The following is a 20,379-nucleotide window of genomic DNA, read 5'->3' as shown; positions in this document are numbered from 1 at the left end:
GGCTGTTTTTTTTTGTTTTTTTTTTTTTTTTTTTTTGTGTGTGTGTGTGTGTGTGTGTGTGTGTGTGTGTGTGTGTGTGTGTCTGAGAATATGACTGATTTTTGAGAAAGTATCATAAGGTCCTTAGAAGAAGGTATTTTTTTTTTTGTTTTAGAATGAAATGTTCTGTTCAGATGTCTATTAAGTCCATTTCGTTAAAAACTTCTTTGAATTTTACTGTGTCTCTCTTTATTTTCTGTTTTCATGATTTGTCTATTGGTGAGGATGGGGTGTTGAAAACTCCTACTATTATTGTGTGAGGTTCAATGTGTGCTTTGAATTTCAGGAATGTTTCTTTTACAAATGTGTTTCCCCTAGCTTTTGGGCATAGATGGTCAGAATTAAGAGTTCATCTTGATGGATTTTTCTTTGATGTCCTTCCCCAACTTTTTTGATAACTTTTGGTTGAAAGTCTATTTTGTTGGATATTAGAATGGCTACTCCAGCTTGTTCCTTGGGACCATTTGCTTGGAAATTTTTTTCCTTGTCTTTTTCTTTGAGGTAATTTCTGCCTTTGTCACTGTGTTGTGTTTCTTGTATGCAGCAAAATGCTGGGGCCTGTTTTTGTATCCAATCTGTTAACCTATGTCTTTTTATTGGACTATTGAATCCATTGATGTTGAGAGACATTAGGGACCAATGATTGTTGCTTCCTGTTATTTTTCTTGTTAGAGGTGGAATTATGTTTGTGTGTTTCTCTTCTTTTGGGTGTGTTGTGAGAAGATTAGTTTCCTGCTTTTTCTTGGATTTAGTTTCCCTTCCTGTGTTGGATTTATCCTTCTATTCTCCCCTGGGAGAATAGAACTGGGTTAGAGGAAAGACATTGTTTGAATTTGGTTTTGTCTTGGAATACTTTGGTTTCTCCATCTGTGGTACTTGTGAGTTTTGCTGGATATAGTGACCTAGGCTGGCATTTTTGTTCTCTTAGGTACTGTATCACATCTGTCCAAGATCTTCTGGCTTTTAGAGTTTCAGTGTGAAGTCTAGTGTGATTATGACAAGTCTACCTTCATATCTTATTTGACTTTTTCCCTGACGGCTTTTAATATTCTTTCTTTGTCTTGCGCATTTGGTATTTTAATTATTGTGTGATGAATAGAATTTCTTTTCTATTCTCATCTGTTTGGTGTTCTGTAGGCTTCTTGCATGTTTATGGACATTTCTTTCTTTAGGTTAGAAAAGCTTTCTTCTATAATTTTGTTGAAGATGTTTGCTGGCCCTTTCAGTTGGGAATCTTCACTCTCTTCCATAACTATTATTTTCAGGTTTGGTCTTTTCATGTGTGCTGGATTTCTTGATTGTTTTGAGATAGGAGGTTATTTGCTTTGTGTATTTTCCTTGACTGTTGTGCTGTTGATTTCTATTGTATCTTCTACCCTGAGATTCTCTCTTCTCTCTCTTGTATTCTGTTAGTGATGCTTGCATATATGGCTACTGTTTTCTTTCCTAGGTTTTCCATCTCTAAGGTTGTCTCCCTTTGTGTTTTCTTTAATATTTCTATTTTCATTTTTAGATCCTGGATGGATTTGTTCAATTCCTTCACCTTTATGTTTGTGATTTCCTGTATTTCTTTAAGGGAGTTATTTATGTCCTTCTTAAAGTCCTCTATCATCTTCATGAAATGAGAATTTAGATCTGACTCTGGCTTTAAAGGTGTGTTGGGGTGTCCAGCACTGGTTGTGGTGGGAGAACTGGGCCCTGATGATGGCAAGTCAATTTTTTTTTGGCCTATCTTCTTAAATTTGCCTCTCACCATCTGTTTGTCTCTGATGTTATCTGGCCTCCCTATCAATCCTTGGAGCCTTTTCTTCCTGTTATCCTGTGATACTATGTTCCTGGATTTGTCAGAATACCTGGGGAGTTGAGCTGCAACTGGGGTGTGGGCTGTGTGGCTTTGGATCCAGAGCTGAGACTCTGCTCCTGGCACAGGTGGACAATGGACGAAGTGTGTCTCTAGCTGAGGGAGTAATCTGCTTCCCCAGGTTTCAGGGGTCCCGGTATTGGTGGGGGTGTTGGGGGGGGTCTAACCTGTGATTCTGGATGTGTCAGAATACCTGGCAAGTCAAGCTGCAACAGGGCTGTGGGCTATGTGGGTTCAGATTCAAAGCCGAGGTGCTGCTCCCAGAACAGATGGAAACCAGAAGACCTCTTTTTTTTTTTTCAAGGATGGAAAATGAATTAAATTTTGACACTCAAAAATGGTCATAAAAGGGCTTGGTTTATAATTCAATTTTTTAAAAAAAAGCTTAGTATGAAGATAGCTATTCTAGTAAATAATAAAATTTTAGATTTTCAAAGAGAAAAAGAAAAGTCATCAACCAAATATATACCTTTAAGAGTTAAAGAAGAGTGCATTCCTTTGTGAACTAGGGACTTACCACAATTAAAATGAAAATAATATGTTTTTTAAGATTATTTTTCAATTAAAATACAGTATATTTTGAGCAAATTTGGCTCTCCATCCTACTACTAGTCCCAGATTCTCTTATGACTATCTACCCAACTTTATGTTCCTTACCTATTTTTTTTCTGAAAAAAAAAAAGGAGAAGAAGAAGAAGAGAAAGAAAATGAAAATGACAGTCATCTCCATAAGAACATGATCAGGTACTGAGTGGAGGGTTGAAGTGATGAGGGTCAGCAGCAGTAATGGAAACAGGTAACCTCGGGAGGTAGGAGGTAGGGGGACCCTCTAGAATATACCAGAGACGTGGGAGGTGAGAGACTCTCAGGCCTCAAAGGGAGGGATCTTAGATGAAATGCCCTACAGTTGTAGAGTCAACTTCTTATAGAAAGACAGTCTATCAAGTGGAAGGATGAGGTTGCCGTCCCACAGTCAAAAACTCTGACCCAGAATTATTACTGTCTGAAAGAACTGCAGGAACAAAAATGGAGAAGATCCTGAGGAACAGAGGCCCAGCGACAGGTTCAAACTGGGAACCAGCTCAAGGGGAGGCCCCAAGGCGTTACATTATTACTGATGCTATGGTGTGCTTACAAACAGGAGCCTAGCATGACTGCCTTCTGAAAGGTCCAACAAGCAGCTAAACCAGTCAGGTGCAGATACATCCACCCAACCAATGGACAGAAGCTGGAGGCCGCTATGGTTGAATTAGGGTAAAGCTGGAAGAAGCTGAGGTGGAGGGTGACCCTATAGGAAGACCAGCAGTCTCAATTAACCTGAAGCCCCAAAATCTTTCAGACACTGAGCCACCAACTGGGCAGCATATGCCAGCTGATATGAGGCCCCTGACACATACACAACAGAGGACTGCTGGGACTGGAAGTCAGAGAAGATGCACCAAACCCTCAGGATACTTGAAGCCCCATGGAGTGGGGAAGTCTTGTGGGGCGGGGGGTTAGGATATAGGGACATCTTCTTGGAGACAGGGGTGGGGGAAGGAGGAATCATGGGGTGTGGAACAGTCAGAGTGTGGACCTGGAGGAAAATAAAGTCTGAACTCTAAAAAAGATTAAAAAATAAAAAATAATAAAATAAATAAAATTAAAATAGACCAAATATTTTTAAAACCTCACTAAGATGATAATGTAGATTGATATACCAACAAAATACTATTTTCAGTATTTAAATGTGTCAGTTTTAAGCCATTACTTACACAGTTATGATGTTACTTGTGTGTGATATGTACTTTAGTGTCATTATAATTAATCGGCATAGTTTCCTTACAGCTATGATTTAGTTTAGGTGAGAACCAAACTTCAATGAGGGTAACATGTCTCCATTACAGCTAGGAAGGCTAACTTGCATAGTTAATATAAAAATCACTCTGGTGATTCCTCAGAATATTGGGAATTGTTCTATCGTAAGACCTGGGCATATACCCAAAGGATGGTCCACCATACCATGACACCTACTCAACTAATTCTTATTGGCTTTATCCTAGCTGTCCCTCAACTGAAGAATGCATAAAGAAAATGTGGTACATTTACAAAATGTGATATTATTTAGCTGTTAAAAAATAGTACCATGAATCACAGAAAGACATACATGGTATGCACTCATTGATAAGTGGCTATTAGCCCAAATGCTTGAATTACCCTAGATGCCTAGAACAAATGAAACTCAAGATGGATGATCAAAATGTGAATGCTTCACTCCTTCTTTAAAAGGAGAACAAGAATACCCTTGTCAGGGAAGAGAGAGGCAAAGATTAAAACAGAGACTGAAGGAACACCCATTCAGAGCCTGCCCCACATGTGGCCCATACATATACAGCCACCCAATTAGACAAGATGGATGAAGCAAAGAAGTGCAGGCAGACAGGAGCCAGATGTAGATCGCTCCTGAGAGACACAGCCAGAATACAGCAAATACAGAGGCGAATGCCAGCAGCAAAGCACTGAACTGAGAATAGGACCCCCGTCGAAGGAATCAGAGAGAAAGAACTGGAAGAGCTTGAAGGGGCTTGAGATCCCATATGTACAACAATGCCAAGCAACCAGAGCTTCCAGGGACTAAGCCACTACCTAAAGACTATACATGGACTGACTCTGGACTCTGACCTCATAGGTAGCAATGAATATCCTAGTAAGAGAACCAGTGGAAGGGGAAGCCCTGGGTCCTGCTAAGACTGAACCCCCAGTGAACTAGACTGTTGGGGGAGGGCGGCAATGGGGGGAGGGTGAGGAGGGGAACACCCATAAGGAAGGGGAGGGGGGAGGGGGATGTTTGCCCGGAAACCGGGAAAGGGAATAACACTCGAAATGTATATAAGAAATACTCAAGTTAATAAAAAAAAAGTTAAAAAAATAGTACCATGAAATTTTTAGGCAAATGAATGGAATTAGGAAAAAAATATCATGTTGTGTAAGGAAACCAAGACCCTGGAAGACAAAGTATTTTCGAATTTATAAGTATATATTGACTTTTTTTTTTTTGAGTTTAAGGGTTTTATTACCAAAGTCTTATAAAACAGTTTCAGAAACTGCACATCAATATGGCACAGACTGTAGCTTTCTTTTGGTTTTTAAATGCACAAAAGTGGGGTTGGGGATTTAGCTCAGTGGTAGAGCGCTTGCCTAGGAAGCGCAAGGTCCTGGGTTCAGTCCCCAGCTCCGAAAAAAAGAACCAAAAAAGAAAAAAAAAATGCACAAAAGTGAAGCTTGTAACTAAGGAAACAGTTCTCTAACTAGATATTGACTGTTAAATAAAGAGTAAGCGTGCAACAATCCACAGACTCACAGAGGCTCAAGTGTGTGTGCGGGGTGGGGGTGTGGGGGTGGGGGTGTGGTGGGGGTGTAAATGTATCTCCCTGGGAAGGGAAATACAATAGATTTTGCAGGTGGCCTGGGGGTGTGTTTTTGTGACAATGGGAACAAGATAGTTTTAGGGGGTAGAGTTGTAGGAGAGATGACTGGGGTTGGGGAAGGCACATTTCAGGGCAATGTGGAAACCTCACGCAATCAAAACTTCCCGAATTCTATAAGGGTGACCCTAGCAGTGATTCGTAGTAATAGGGGACACAGCTTGAACAAGCCCAGCTATCTTATGCTATCAGGCAAGGCTTCTAGCAGTGTGCTTAAAACATCAACGCAAACATAAAATCGTCAAAGTAGAATTTGTCCTGTTTGCAAGATGTTCTGGAGTAAATGATGGTGCACAACTTAAGGTAGTGGCCCATCACTGAGTGGTCCAACTTGAGGCTCATGCCGCAGCAGAAGCCCATGCCTGAATCTGCCTGCCTGTCCAGGAACCAGAGCCTGGGTGGCCCAGAAACCTGGATAGAACCAAATTAAATGAAATGGTTCTTAATGATATTTTGCTATACTGATACATAGGACCCTAGCTTCATCGTCATCAGAGAGGCTTCATATAGCAACTGATGGGAACAGATGCAAAGACCCACATGGGAGCTCATGGAACCTCGCTGAAGAGGGAGAAGAAGGATTATAGTAGCCCAAGGGCTCAAGGGCAGACCAAGAGCATAGGTTGAAGAGTCAACTAAGCAAAGCTCTTGGAGTTCAGAAGCAACAACAGAGACTTGTATGGGTCTGAGCTAAGTTCTCTGCACATGTTATAGTTCTGTAGTGTGATGTTCTCTTGGCACTTGTAACAGTGTGAGTGGTGCCTGGCTCTGGCTCTTTTGCCTAGGCTTGGGACTCATTTTTCCACCTGTGTTGTCTCATCCAGCCTTAATATGAGGGGATGTGCCTAGTTGTATTAAAACTTTTATGCCATATTTTTTTATATCCCTAGAAAGCCTGTTCTTTTCTGAAAGAAAGTGGAGGAGGAGAAAATCTGAGGAAGAAGGGGTGTGAGGAGAAACTGGGAGAAGTAAAAGGAAGGAAAACTGCAGTAGGGTTGTAGTTTATGAGTGAATTTTTTTTTTTTTAAAAAAAGTAATGTTACGAAGTGTTTCTATTCTTAATAGTACTGAAGCCCTCATTTTTATATGTTAATCTTGAAACTTAAATTTTTCCTACTTTATGGACCAGTCAATGTATTAAATAAAAGCCGGTTCCCTAAAAGTAAAGAATGTTTTCTTTTATTCTTTAATGTATTTGACTTAGCAGGATCTCACACAAGGTTTAAGACTAGAAGGCTTAGATTCCATGGTAGGAATTACATCAAGCCATCAGAATCCAATCATTCAGATTTTTATTGCTCATTAAAGTTGCCTTAATTAAATTGATTGTATAAAGTAGTTAAATGTTCAGTAACTACTGAGTATAACAAAATGGGACAGACTATACGGAACATATTTAAAGCAATATAACCACCTGAGAACATGTTAACTACTTTCAAGTTAAGGGCCATCTGGCTGTGACAGCTGTTGACCCTGAATGTCAGAGTCCATTTACATGAGTTGCATTACTAGATAGGGTGAAGATTAACTTTACTTCAGTACATGAGGATTTTGCTTTGGAAAAGATCTACAACTGATATCTTTCTCTTCAGTAAGAGCTTATAATTTATTGTTTCGTTTCATTACATTCTTTTTCATGTAGTAATTGGTCCTGTTACTTAGATTATATATAATGGTAAAAAGTCAATTCTGCCTGCTAAAGTAAATTGACATGCAGCCATTAAAGACCTCATCCATAACGTACTGGAGGAGCAGGGCAGAGGTTCTTAGATAAATACTTTCTATGCAAACATGAGGATGTGAGTTTGTATCTTCAGTGCTCACACAAGATTTGAAGCAGGATATGCATCTGTCCCAGAAGCTCTGTTGGTTCTCAGGTGGAGTTCCTCAACAGTCTAGCCATGACAATGAAATGGTTTTCAGTGAGACCTCTCAAAAAGAAATAGAATCAACTGAATACATCCGAATGTCTACTTCTAGCCTCCTCATAGAATCCCAGTAGTGAGCGCCCTATAAACCAATAGGCATATACACAAACACACAATAACAAACCACTTGAACACAGGTTTTATAGATTCTACTGTGAAAGGGTGTTTGCAGAAGTGAATGAGACCATGTCATTTCATTCTGTTAGGAGTAGGTTTGAAACTATTACAGTATAAGGCATGCCCAAAACAAAATATACAAACTCCATGAATATACTTTAAAATATTGGTCATTTATGTATTTCTTATATTTCTTATAGACAATAATAATTGTTCATTTTATAATTATGAAAGAGTTCTGTGAGGATCATGTGGCTTAAATTTCAAAATCATAACGGAAAGGTGATGTATATGATTAATTCATCAAACATAAAATACAACAAAATAACAAAACAACGACAACAAGCACCTTTATATATAACTCGATCAATACTAAACCTGAACAAATATGGAGAATAAGTGATTGGTGAGGAGCATGTGTGAGAGAGGAAAAGAGGGGATAGGGAGGATAATGTGCCAAGATGTAGCTCAGTGGCTGAGCTATATTTTTGACATGCTTAATGCCCTAAAATTGATCTCCAGTAACAAAGCAATAAAGAAAATTAAAACAGTTCTATCAGTAATTATATACCATGAAAACAAACATGACCATTAAAAAAGTAACATAAGAAAAATATGAGGTGATAGAGGAAATGAAGAAAAGGATAATTTTTTTTTAAATTTACATTTTTTTTATTAACTTGAATATTTCTTATATACATTTCGAGTGTTATTCCCTTTCCCGGTTTCCGGGCAAACATTTGATAGTTAAGAAACAATTGACAATACTGTTTTTCAAAAGGCTTAATAGAACCTGAGAGATAGCTGAAGAAAAAAAGATTTTCATTTTACTGGGGAGATTGTTTCTATTGTTTATTTGCTATAGGGCCTTATGATAGAGTCCAAGTTGCTCTCAGTGCCTTTTGTGCTTCTCAAATTGGATGGTGGGTATGGGCCGTTCTTTGTAGCTTAAAATCTGGCATGATACTACATTTTCGAAAAAGCTACATAGCTGAATCAGTAAAATAAAATGATGGAAAATTAGAAGAGTAAATGTTTTAGAATCATATGAAAAGAAGCATGATATATGTTTGAATCTCAAAAGCAAGTCCAGAAGAATGAATATTTGCAGGGATGATCTAATTGGTGACTTCCTAGAACTCTCAACTTTAAAAAACATCTTGCTTTTGTTTGATTTGCATCAGAAACTAAGGGTCTGTCCCCACAAAACTTTGTAAAAATTATGAATGGGAAAATGTTTATGTTGTACTTTTCTCTGAAAGATAGTACTGTAATTTTAAAAACGATTAATCAACAATGCTAAAAACAAGCTCAAAGAGAGTTATCCATTGGGAAACTGAAAAACTCCACCATGTTTTTCAGAATACAAAAGCATATATGCAAATATGTCACCTTGGGCATGTTTAGGACCCTTGTACAGAGGCTCTGAGTTTTTTTTTTTTTTTTTGAAAACTGCAAGCTCACCAAGGAGAAAGTAGAGACTGAGGTAGATTTTAAAGAGATTTGGTGAACATTAAGGACATGTTTAGCTAAACATACAGGATTCCTTCAGTATTAGCTGAAAATTGGATCAAAAGAATCATTTAAGAAATTTGTTATCCATTTAAGAAGTAGATCTCTCCTGAGAGACACAGCCAGAATATGGCAAATACATAGGCGATTGTCAGCAGCAAACCACTGAACTGAGAATGGGACCCCCGTTGAAGGAATCAAAGGACTGAAAGAGATTGAAGGGCCTTGAGACCCCATATGAACAACAATGCCAACCAACCAGAGCTTCCAGGGACTAAGCCACTACCCAAAGACTATACATGGACTGACCCTGGACTCCAACCTCATAGGTAGCAATGAATTTCCTAGTAAGGGCACCAGTGGAAGGGGAAGCCCTTGGTCCTGCCAAAACTGAACCCCCAGTGAATGTGATTGTTGGGGAGGATGGTGGTAATGGGAGGAGGATGGGGAGGGGAAGCTCATATAGAAGGGGAGGGGGAAGGGTTAGGGGGAGGTTTGCCTGGAAATGGGGAAGGGTAATAACAATTGAAATGTAAATAAGAAATACTCAATTTAATAAAGATGGGGAAAAATTAGAAAAAAGAAATTTGTTATCCATGATTATCTAAGCTAATTTAACTAATGTAATTAAGACTAACTTAGCATATTCTACATGACCATTATTTTTTCTTTTTACTGCTGTAGTTGGTGGAGGGACTTGGAAGAATACAGCTAACAAATGAAATTGTCCAAGGTATCATGTAATAGCTAACATCAGACCATTTATACTCTGTAGGTTAAGAAGAGTCCATGTACACTCACGAGGGCAGTTGTTGGCTAGGTGTGTGTGGACAAAACTTGTTTTTCTGTAATTCACATAAACAAATAACAATAACCAATTTAAGAAATAATCAGAATTAAACTCACTTCTATCTGCCACACCTGGGAGGAGCTTGGAACACATTCACAGAACAAATACATGGCTTTCTTTCTTTTTCTTTTTCTTTCATTCTTTCATTTTCTTTTTTCTTTTTTTTTTTTTTTGAAGATATTGAGGTCACAAGACCTTTCTTGTTTCCTTGTACTTTTATCACAAACACTCAGAATTCTCCTCACAGGACTACACTTTTGCATCATGTTCTGACATCTTTCCCATTTTTATATTTAATTGCAGGACACCCAGAGTGATTTTAGTATGTGATGTTATAGATAGATCTCATTTGTCATGAGTCATATAAGCAAATAATTTACAAATATAATAAATATTATCTGTAATACTCTGCCATCAAAACAGGATCAAATGTCCATTACAATTGGTATATCATTATACGATTACAGAAATTTAGAGACTATATCCATTGATAAGTACTTATGGAAAATGTTATGATATCCTATGCAAGTATGAGCATAAGTATGCTGCAAATAAGAATACAACATAAACAGAATCTGAAACAATATTAAGGATTTATGAATTAACCATAATAGAATATTCTAAACAGCCAATTCTACCTGTTGGCCTGAGAAAAATGAAGTTTCATATAGTGATGAATATCTGGACCATGAATCTGTCCTATACCCTTTGATGAGCCATCAATAAAATAAGTATATGCCTGTGAAATATGACCAATTCTGTAATCACAAATTCAGTTCCTATGAGAAAATTGCAAAGCTTGCCAACTAGATAATGATTTCCTATCCTTCCATAGCAATCTGAAAATGAAATGTAAAAATCCACGCAGTTTTGAACCGCTCTTAAAAACTGATTTTTTCCCTTATGTGTAATATAACACACAATCCAATATATATGTATAATTACCATCCTGTAATTTTGTTATTTATTCTCTTCTGTCACAATTGCAGTTTCCCCTCTCTCCATTGCTCCCAGTAACCTCCACACATCACTTGTTCCCCAGATCCACTCTTCTTGTTTCCCTTCAGAAAAAGAAGCATTTCTCCCAAGGATAACTACTCAAAAACGCATAAAAAGTTGCAGTAAGAGTAGGAAGAAACCGTCTTCTCAGGGATAGATGAGGTAACCCAGTTAGACCTCATGATTGCACGAGCAAGCAACCAATTTCCAGCCTCAAAACCCTCCACCTACAATCTATCCTGCCTGAACTATGTGCTGGTATAATGGAGGCATAGAACTGGTAGGAGTGTCCAACCAATGACTGGCCTAAACCATGAGAAGGAATCCACACCCAATACTAACTGGATAAACAGAAGGAACAGAAAAATGGATATCCTAGAGACTCAGGATAAAAAAAATCAACCACTGAAATGATTCTTAATGATAGTCTTCTATACGCATAGATGGAACAGTGCCCAGTCAGTGCCTTTTATACTCATCAATGCACCATAACATCAATAACTTTCCACTATAATGCTTTACAATGTTCACCTATAACCTTTCTTATGGGGAAAGAATTTGAATTTCAATTATACACTTTTTAAAACTTTCATATTTTTGTGACTTTTATTTGTATACTTATAAATTTATAAATCACTATCCTCATACTCTGTCCAATGTCAGATAGTTTTATAGACTCAAATCTCTAAAATATCATAAAGTAAAAGAATTATTTGACTTTTTCACATATGAAATATAAGAAGCTTGCTACTGATTCCATGACAATCTCCATAAACAAACACAAATGCATTTCATATTAACATAGTAAGACTAAATACCTTTATCAAATTGTATCAAATATTTAAATATGAATTCATAAAAATCTCATAATTAGTAGAAAATCCCTTGATTCACTAAAACAGCCTCAGTTCTATGTAAAAAGATTGTAAGAAATGATACAATGATAACCGTTATAGTAAATATACATATAGCTCTGACCAAATGTTATCAGCTACTAATATCATTATATTGTTTGACAAATAGAAATTTAATTTATTCTAAGGAGAAAATGCTGGTCTCACGTTAAAATAAAAAAAATCAGTGCAATACAATTAGTTCATGGAATACAAAGGAGAAAGACCACACATATATATCCTAATAGCTATGGAAAAATATCTGGCAAAATTTAATATTATTTTATAATTAAAGCAATAGCAACAGCAACAAAATCCCTAAATTCTCTGTAATCTGGAGTGAGTGGACTGTGAGTACTACAGAAATGTAATGGGCCAGTTTAGTTACACAGAATTGGAGACAAATTCTCAGCTTCACTCTTCCTTGCCTGCAGCAGTGTTGTGATTTATAGAAAAGATTAAACTTCAAGAAACATGCATATGTAGCTTTAGCTGTGTATAAGTTATTAGAACCACACAGTAAACATTTTCTTGGGAAATAGTTGTTTTTCTATTGTTCCTGCCTACAGGAAACACAAGGACAAAAAATGGAGCAGTGACTGAAGGAAAGGCCATCCAGATATCGTCCCACCAAGGAATCCATCCCATATACAGACACCAAACTGCCACACTATTGTTGAAGGAAGAAGCACTTGTTGACTGGAGCCTAGTATTGCTGTCCCTTGAGAGGCTCGACCAGCAGCACACCAATACAGACTCAGATACTCACAGCCAGCTGTCAGACTGAGCCCAGGAACCTCAATGTAAGAGTAAGGGGAAGGAGCTGTAGGGGATTGCAACCCCATAGGAAGAACAACAGTATCAACCTCATAGGAAGAACAACAGTATCAACCGCATAGGAAGAACAATAGTATCAACCCCATAGGAAGAACAACAGTATCAACCAACTGGACCACCCAGACCACCCAGAGACTAAACCACTAACACTTGGAGCGGTCCATGGCTCCAGCTACATATGATGGCCTTATCTGGCATCAATGGGAGGGGAGGTCTTTGGTCCTGTGGAGGCTTGATGCCTCAGCATAGGGGAATGTTAGAGCAGTGAGGCTAGTATGGGGGTGTGGGTGGAGGAGCACCCTCATAGAAGCAGGGGGAGAGAGGATAGGATGGGGGGTTTACGGAGGGGAAACTGGGAAAGGGGATAGGATAACATTTGAAATGTAAATAAAATAATCAATTAAACAAAAGAGGATTTTAGGTTACTCACTGAACATGAATTTTCTAAAAAAAAATTATTTTTTCCCTTTTTATATACATTTTATTTGAATTATAATTGCATCATTTTTCTCTTCTCTTTCTGTTTTTTTATTTTTTTAAATTTTTTTTATTTTTTATTAACTTGAGTATTTCTTATTTACATTTCGAATGTTATTCCCTTTCCCGGTTTCCGGGCCAACATTCCCCTAACCCCTTTCCCGCCCCTTCAATATGGGTGTTCCCCTCCCCACCCTCCCCCCATTACCGCCCTCCCCCCAACAATCCCGTTCACTGGGGGTTCAGTCTTGGCAGGACTAAGGGCTTTCCCTTCCACTGGTGCTCTTACTAGGCTGTTCATTGCAACCTATGAGGTCAGAGCCCAGGGTCAGTCCATGTATAGTCTTTAGGTAGTGGCTTAGTCCCTGGAAGCTCTGGTTGGTTGGCATTGTTGTTCCTATAGGGTCTCGAGCCCCTTCAAGCTCTTCCAGTCCTTTCTCTGATTCCTTCAACGGGGGTCCCATTCTCAGATCAGTGGTTTGCTGCTCATCTATCCTCCATAATTACTACTGCTTTGTGTGTGTATTTAAATGTCTGTGTGTCTGTACATTTGTTTATTTCTATGTGTTTCGGTCTGTCTGTGCATGTATTTTGTGTATGTTTAAATATATTAATGGAACCTTCTGAATCTTTTTGCTGAAGTTTTCTTGTTTGTGGGTATAGAGTTTTAGGGATTTCGGTTTTGTATTGGGCAACCAATTAGGAGCTCTTCTTCAGTAGACACTAATTCTTCCCTCTCAACTTATTTACCAGTTATCTCTAATTCTTTGACCATGGATGTGACTCCTTGAGATTCCCCTACCCCACTGCATTAGCATCTCTATTGATATTGCCATTGTTCAGACCTTATTTATGCAGCCTTTTCTAAGACAGACTGTGCCATAGCAGACTTTCTGGTATTTTCTGTAGCCTCTTCTATAATGTTCCCACCGATGAAGGAGCTGGGACAAAGATATATCAATTGTGGCTGAACTACCAATAACTGCTCATGTGTGCATTGTGTCCAGTTGTAGCTTACTCTGGTAGTCTCTATTTATTGTAGAAAAGAAACTTCTTTAATGAGGGTGGTAACACACTTACCTGTGGGAATAAGGATATGATTGAAAATTTGGTTGGGAGTTAGACTGGTCTAGCAAAGTGGCAGTAGTAGATTTCCTTCTAAGACACATGACCTCAGTAGTTCCAGGAAATTGTCCAGGTTCCTATGAATTGCTTCTCTCACTGGGCAGATCACATAGCATTGTGTGCTACCATAGAAGCTGTACCACAGAAAGCAGGCTTTCCTGTTAGATGCATGTAAAATAATTCAAATTTTATGACCTAAGCTTGTAGCAGTAGAGAATTATCTTCACCTTCAGAGAGGCAAACATCCTTATCATAATTTACACTATTTTTAGAATCATTTGGACTACCCTGAAAAGGGTAATTTACAGGTAGATCTAAAAATGTAAATAATTTTCTCAAGTCTGGTAACACTGAACTCAATCCAGACTTCAAGATGCACAATAGAGGTATAATAATAAAATGTTTTACTCTGACACACACACATATATACACACATACATATACACAAACACACACACAGATAACAAGTAGATAAATGGGAGGCATAATAGAAGACTGAAACTATAGACACTTAATATTTCTTAAAGATACAAAAGTAAACCACAAAATATATATATATATAGTATAATATATATAGTATAATTTAAGCTGAAAGTTTATATCAGCGTACACGATAGACTGACTTTCAAGTCCAAATACCCATTTATTTTTTCCCTTTTTCAATGTGGCAACAATAGACTAAGCTCCTTTATCTGCTATTTGCTTTCTTTTGTGTTTTATTGTCTATTGGGGGAAGGCGAGTGAGCTGTGTATAAAGGGATTAACGGAGACAGGTCTTGACTATAAATTCTGAATACACAGTGAAACTAGAAATAACATGAAATTTCTTGAAGTAGTAAAAGGTTTATTTTTGAAATTTATTGTATTTTCCCCTTTCTGCCTCCAATTTCTTCCATGCTTTCTCTTGGTCCCTTTCAAATTCATCATTTTTTCAATTAATATGTATACTAGTGCATTAATATATTAAATGTATATTAATGCATTAATATATCCCATATGTGTATATGCATATATATACACTTACATAGGCTTGTAATTTACTGAGTCTATTTTAATGTTACTTATATCTACATGTGTTCAGATCTGCACATTGGAATTGTGTGTTGGAGGCTCAGACCTTAATAAAAGATACTTCAATCTTTACATAGATAGCAATTGCCTGTCACTTTATTGTCTAGGCGAACAGCTTTGGACTCCCTCTCCCCATTCATTGGCACATCAACTGGTGTTGTCCTTTAGGCAAGTCTGGTTTAGGTGATCATGTTGAGGCTTCATAGATGTAACTTCTTTGTCAAATTCAGAAGACACTCTATAGGTTCAGGTGTCCTGGTTCCCTCGGTCTTTCAATATTTCTGCCATATCTCCCACAATTTTCTGTGTGCCTAAGGTACAGGAGTTGTGTGGAGATACCCCATTGTCACCATTGTGTTAATACACAATGATAGAGAGCTCATGGACTTGAAAGACAGAAAGGAGTTGTGTATATGGGAGGGTTTGGATGGAGAAAATGATTTAATTATAATCTTAAAAATAAAAGAAAATCATTTAAAAGGCAACAGACAATAGAATAATGCTGAACAATTTAAAGCTTTCTGCCTTAAGAATTGTAATACAAGGATATTAAATCAGAAAAGGTAAGTTAACTTTTTTACATTGAAGCTGAATAATTTTTTAAGATTTATTTTTATTATTTTCAATTGTGTATAGGTTGCCCATTTGGTTATGTGTATGTTTACATTATATCAGGCACCTTGAAGCTGGAAGACAGAATCTTTGGATCCTTGGAGTTAGAATTATTGTGGTGCTTCTAGCTAGAGTGTAGGAACCTGAACTAGGGCCCTCTAAAAGAATATCTTCAAGCCCAAATGAATGATGACATACACAAAAATTTACAAAGTAACACTAACACTAACACAGGCACACACACACACACACACACAGAGAGAGAGAGAGAGAGAGAGAGAGAGAGAGAGAGAGAGAGAGAAGAGAGAGAGAGAAGAGAAGAGGAATAGACTTAATAAATATCCCAGAATGTGTGTAAAAATGAAAAAAAACATACATATACAAAATATATTTTATGCAATATCAGCAAAAGAATCTAAAATAAATTAGGAGGATAATTTATTTCAATTTCAATGTAGCCTCAAAAGGTGCAATATATCCAGGAAGGTATTTAATCAAGCCAGTACAAGCTAGTATACTGAAAACTAAAAACAATTTATCAAAGATCTTGCAAAACACATAGCATTTATTTAAAAATTTTTGCCATGCTCAGCAAACTCTAAACACAAAACTTATGATTTTATAATATATCTAAATCCAATTTTTGTTTTGGCAGATGGAACATGATATGAGCAATGATTTTATTAAAATTGGTGGGGGGAGGGTGTGAGACTTTAATGACTTATTTTATTCCAATACCTAGATATCTCTTTTATCTGCTGATGTATGATGCTCTAAATTTGCATTTTAAGGGAATAGATACCAGATTATAGAGAAAAATCATGATAAAATTTGCATTTCAAAGGCATAGTGTTTCAACTATGAGCTTAAATAATTTTTTTCTAAACAATGCAAGAAAATTGAAGTTAAAAGTCCTATTGAGAAAAGATGTTCTGAAAAATAAAAATCAATGAGATTTGAGATGATAATTTAAATGAATGCTTTTTCCATTAAACTCAGTGAATTCATCTTCATTCCTTCCTACATACATCAGGAAAAACTGTTAAGTTTAGATATCACATACATACTTTACATATCTGCTACCTGAATGGTTTTTTAAGCCACGTTTTTAAAATTGCCTTACAGTTTTATCTTATTTGGATTTAAAAATATTTTATTCATTTTTTTACAAATGAAAAGTCTTGATAATTCACATTGATAAATATATTAACACATAAGTAATGTACTTTTGTGCATGGACTCTGATCGTGTTTAGGATAGATTTTTGTAGCCTATAAACATTGCTTAATTCTTTTTTTTTTATTCATTTTCCCATCACCATGAACTTACATCCAATGATTATAATAAATATCTAGGTCAAATGTAAAACGATGACATTTGAAAGGAGAGAATACAGGATTATTTGTCAAATGAACTGGTTTAAGAGATAATGACTTCAGAATATGGGTGGCTGTGATTGGGCCATAATCGGTATTTTATTGGGAGAGAGATAGTATCATACTGAAAGGATTATAACAAGGCCTTAAAGGGAAAGTTGAAATTTTTCCTCTAGTAACCTAGAGAAGCTCATTATAAAATAAACTTGAAGTGCTAGACTAGAAGAAATTCTTGCCAGGCATAATTAGTAAGGAGCCATGGAAGAAAGACTCCATATTCCCAGAAGTAAGGCAATCTCTGGCCTTCAGAGGTACTTAAGGGCTGGCAGGAAGTTCCACAGCTCATGATTGAGTCTGGCATAAGTGACTCCTGACATGGAAGAAGCATATGCTGAATGAGAAACTGACCTTGGAGCTACAGAGGAGAAGACTATTCTAGATCACAGTCACAAGTACAAAGGAGAGAATTCCTAAGTATGGGACCGAGAAAGTGCAAGAAGAGGTCCAATCTAAAATACGTTTTCAATTTTGAATGGATTTCTGTTTCTGTTTTCTTCATTGGTTATGTTTGTTAAGTCAGAGAAGCCTTCATCAAGGTGTCTTCATATGCTGTGAGGACAGTTTTTCCACTAGTTTGAGGGATGTTGATTAATTGGGATGGCTGAATCAGAAACTTTAAGTTACTATGGCAATATATGAAAATAACAATGATGTTATTAACATTAATTGAATATTTTTAAGGAAGAATTTTTGTGACATTTGCTACTCTGCTGGTAGCATTAAATATTCAGTAAGATGTTGAAATTTGGAGTCAGTTGTGAAAAATCTTGTTATGGCTTTATCAATTAAATTATCATTCTAGTTATGATTATAAAACCACAAGCATATTTCATCTCAAGAAACTTTTTTAATCATCCATAAAAGCAATTTAATTAATTTATTTAATGAAGTTTTTCCTAAGATTTCAGCAACTCAGACACTTCGTGAAACTCGAATATTTTTCATCTTTATTGGTTATATTATTTATTTACATTTCAAATGTTATCCCCTCCCAGTTTCCCCTCCACAAGCCCCTTATGCCCCGTCCCTTCCCCTGCCCCAATGTGTATGCACTCCCCCCACACACCCATACCTGCCTCAGTGCCCTAGCATTTCCCTACCCTGGGTCAAGCCTCCACAGGACAAAGAGGCTCCCTTCAAGTGATATCAGATGGCACTCCTCTGCTAAATATCTAGAGGAGCCATGGACTTCTCACTGTGTACTCTTTGGTTGGTGGTTTAGTCCCTGGTAACTCTGGGGAGTCTGATTGGTTGATATTGTTGTTCTTCCTATGAGGTTGCCAGCCCCTTCACCTCCTACAGTGCTTGCCATAACATCTCCATTGGGTGTCTCAATGCTCAGTGTTATGTTTGGCTGTGTACATCCACATCTATATTCATCCAGCTCTGGCATGGTGGTTCCTCAGAAAACTGGAAATAGTTCTATCCATGGAACCAGCTATACCACTCCTGGGCATATAGTCAAAAGATGCTCCAACATATAACAAGGACCAATGCTCCACTATGTTCATAGCAGCCTTATTTATAATAGCCAGAAGCTGGAAAGAACCCAGACGCCCTTCAACACAGGAAAGGATTCAGAAAATGTGGTACATTCACAGTCACAAAAGAATAAACATGGTATGTACTCACTGATAAATGGATATTAGCCAAAACGAAGCTCAGAATACACACGATACAGCTGACAGACCGTATGAATCCCAAGAAGAAAGAAGATCACACCAAAGTGTGGATGTTACAGTCCCACTCAGAAGTGGGAACAAAATAATCTCTGGGAAGTGGAGGGAGAGAGAAATCTGGGAGGGGGAGAAAAAGGGGAGGGAAAATGAGGGTCAATACAGATATGGGAGAATATGAGAGAGAAGTAGCAGGTCAGGAATTTGAAAATAGGTGTGTAGCAGTGGGAGGGGGGAATTGCTGCTAGCCACTAGAAAGTCCCAGATGCCAGGGACCCAAGAGGTTCCTAGGACCCAAGAGGGAGGACATTAGCCGAAATACCCAACAAAGCGGAGATAGAAACTGTAGAGACTATATCCGGTGGATATGTAGAGCTCCCGGTTGAGGTATAGGGCCACCCACCCACCTCAAAATATTAATCCAGAATTCCTCATGTCAAAAGGAAATGCAGGGACAAAGTTTGGAGCAGAGACTGAAGGAAAGGACATCCAGAAACTTCCCCACCTAGGGATCCATCCCATCTGTAGACACCAAACCCAGACACTATTGCTGATGCCAAGAAATGTTTGCTGACTGGAGTCTGGTGTTGCCGTCCTGTTAAACTCTAATTTTAGTTGAAGTCTTTCCATTTTCACCTCTCCATGAGTGAATGAACTTGGGGTTTCATTTTTCTATCAAGCCCATCAAAACTTTTTATGATATCAACAAACAAAGTACCTCAGGGTTGGGGATTTAGCTCAGTGGTAGAGCACTTGCCTAGCAAGCGCAAGGCCCTGGGTTCGGTCCTCAGCTCCGAAAAAAAAAAAAAGACAACAAAAAACAAAGTACCTCATTTTCTTCTTATTTATTTCTATCTTATAGGACAAGTCACATAGCTCACCTCTTCATGGTAAAAAACTTCTCACTATTATGAAAATGTTAAGAATAACAACCATGTAAAATAGAGCTTTTACATTAAGAACCAGTGTTTTATGATTTTTGTAAACACTAGAACAGACAGAAATCATCAAGAAAAAAGTAGATATTAAATCTTAATTTAAAAAGTCATATTAAATATAGAAACTTCAAAAAATGGACTCTGTTTAAAAATGCTTTTCATGAAGAGTTTCTCATTAGAGAAAGAATAGTTAAAAATGAAAATAGGAATGAAAAAATAAGAGGGTTAAGTTTGCTACTTAAAGGGTTCTGAATGTTGAAACTTAAGAGAGTTAAGTATAACTAAAGAATATAAAAATGCCTAAGATCATGTGAGACACTGGAAAACTTAAAAGGGTCCTGGATTCTTATGGTCATGCCCTTAGAAGGGAATCTATTACTGTCACATTGCTAGAGCGGAACAATTCCCCACTGTATTCTAAGTCATATCTTTATACCCACACAGAAATATAGCTCTTGCTATTCCAAATGAATTTGCAAATTGCTCTTTCTAATTCTCTGAAGAATCCAGTTGAAATTTTGATGGGGATTGCATTGAATCTGTA

This window comes from Rattus rattus, chromosome 3 (assembly GCF_011064425.1).
Source record: "Rattus rattus isolate New Zealand chromosome 3, Rrattus_CSIRO_v1, whole genome shotgun sequence".
NCBI lineage: Eukaryota > Metazoa > Chordata > Mammalia > Rodentia > Muridae > Rattus > Rattus rattus.
Note: the sequence above shows the minus strand (reverse complement) of the source record.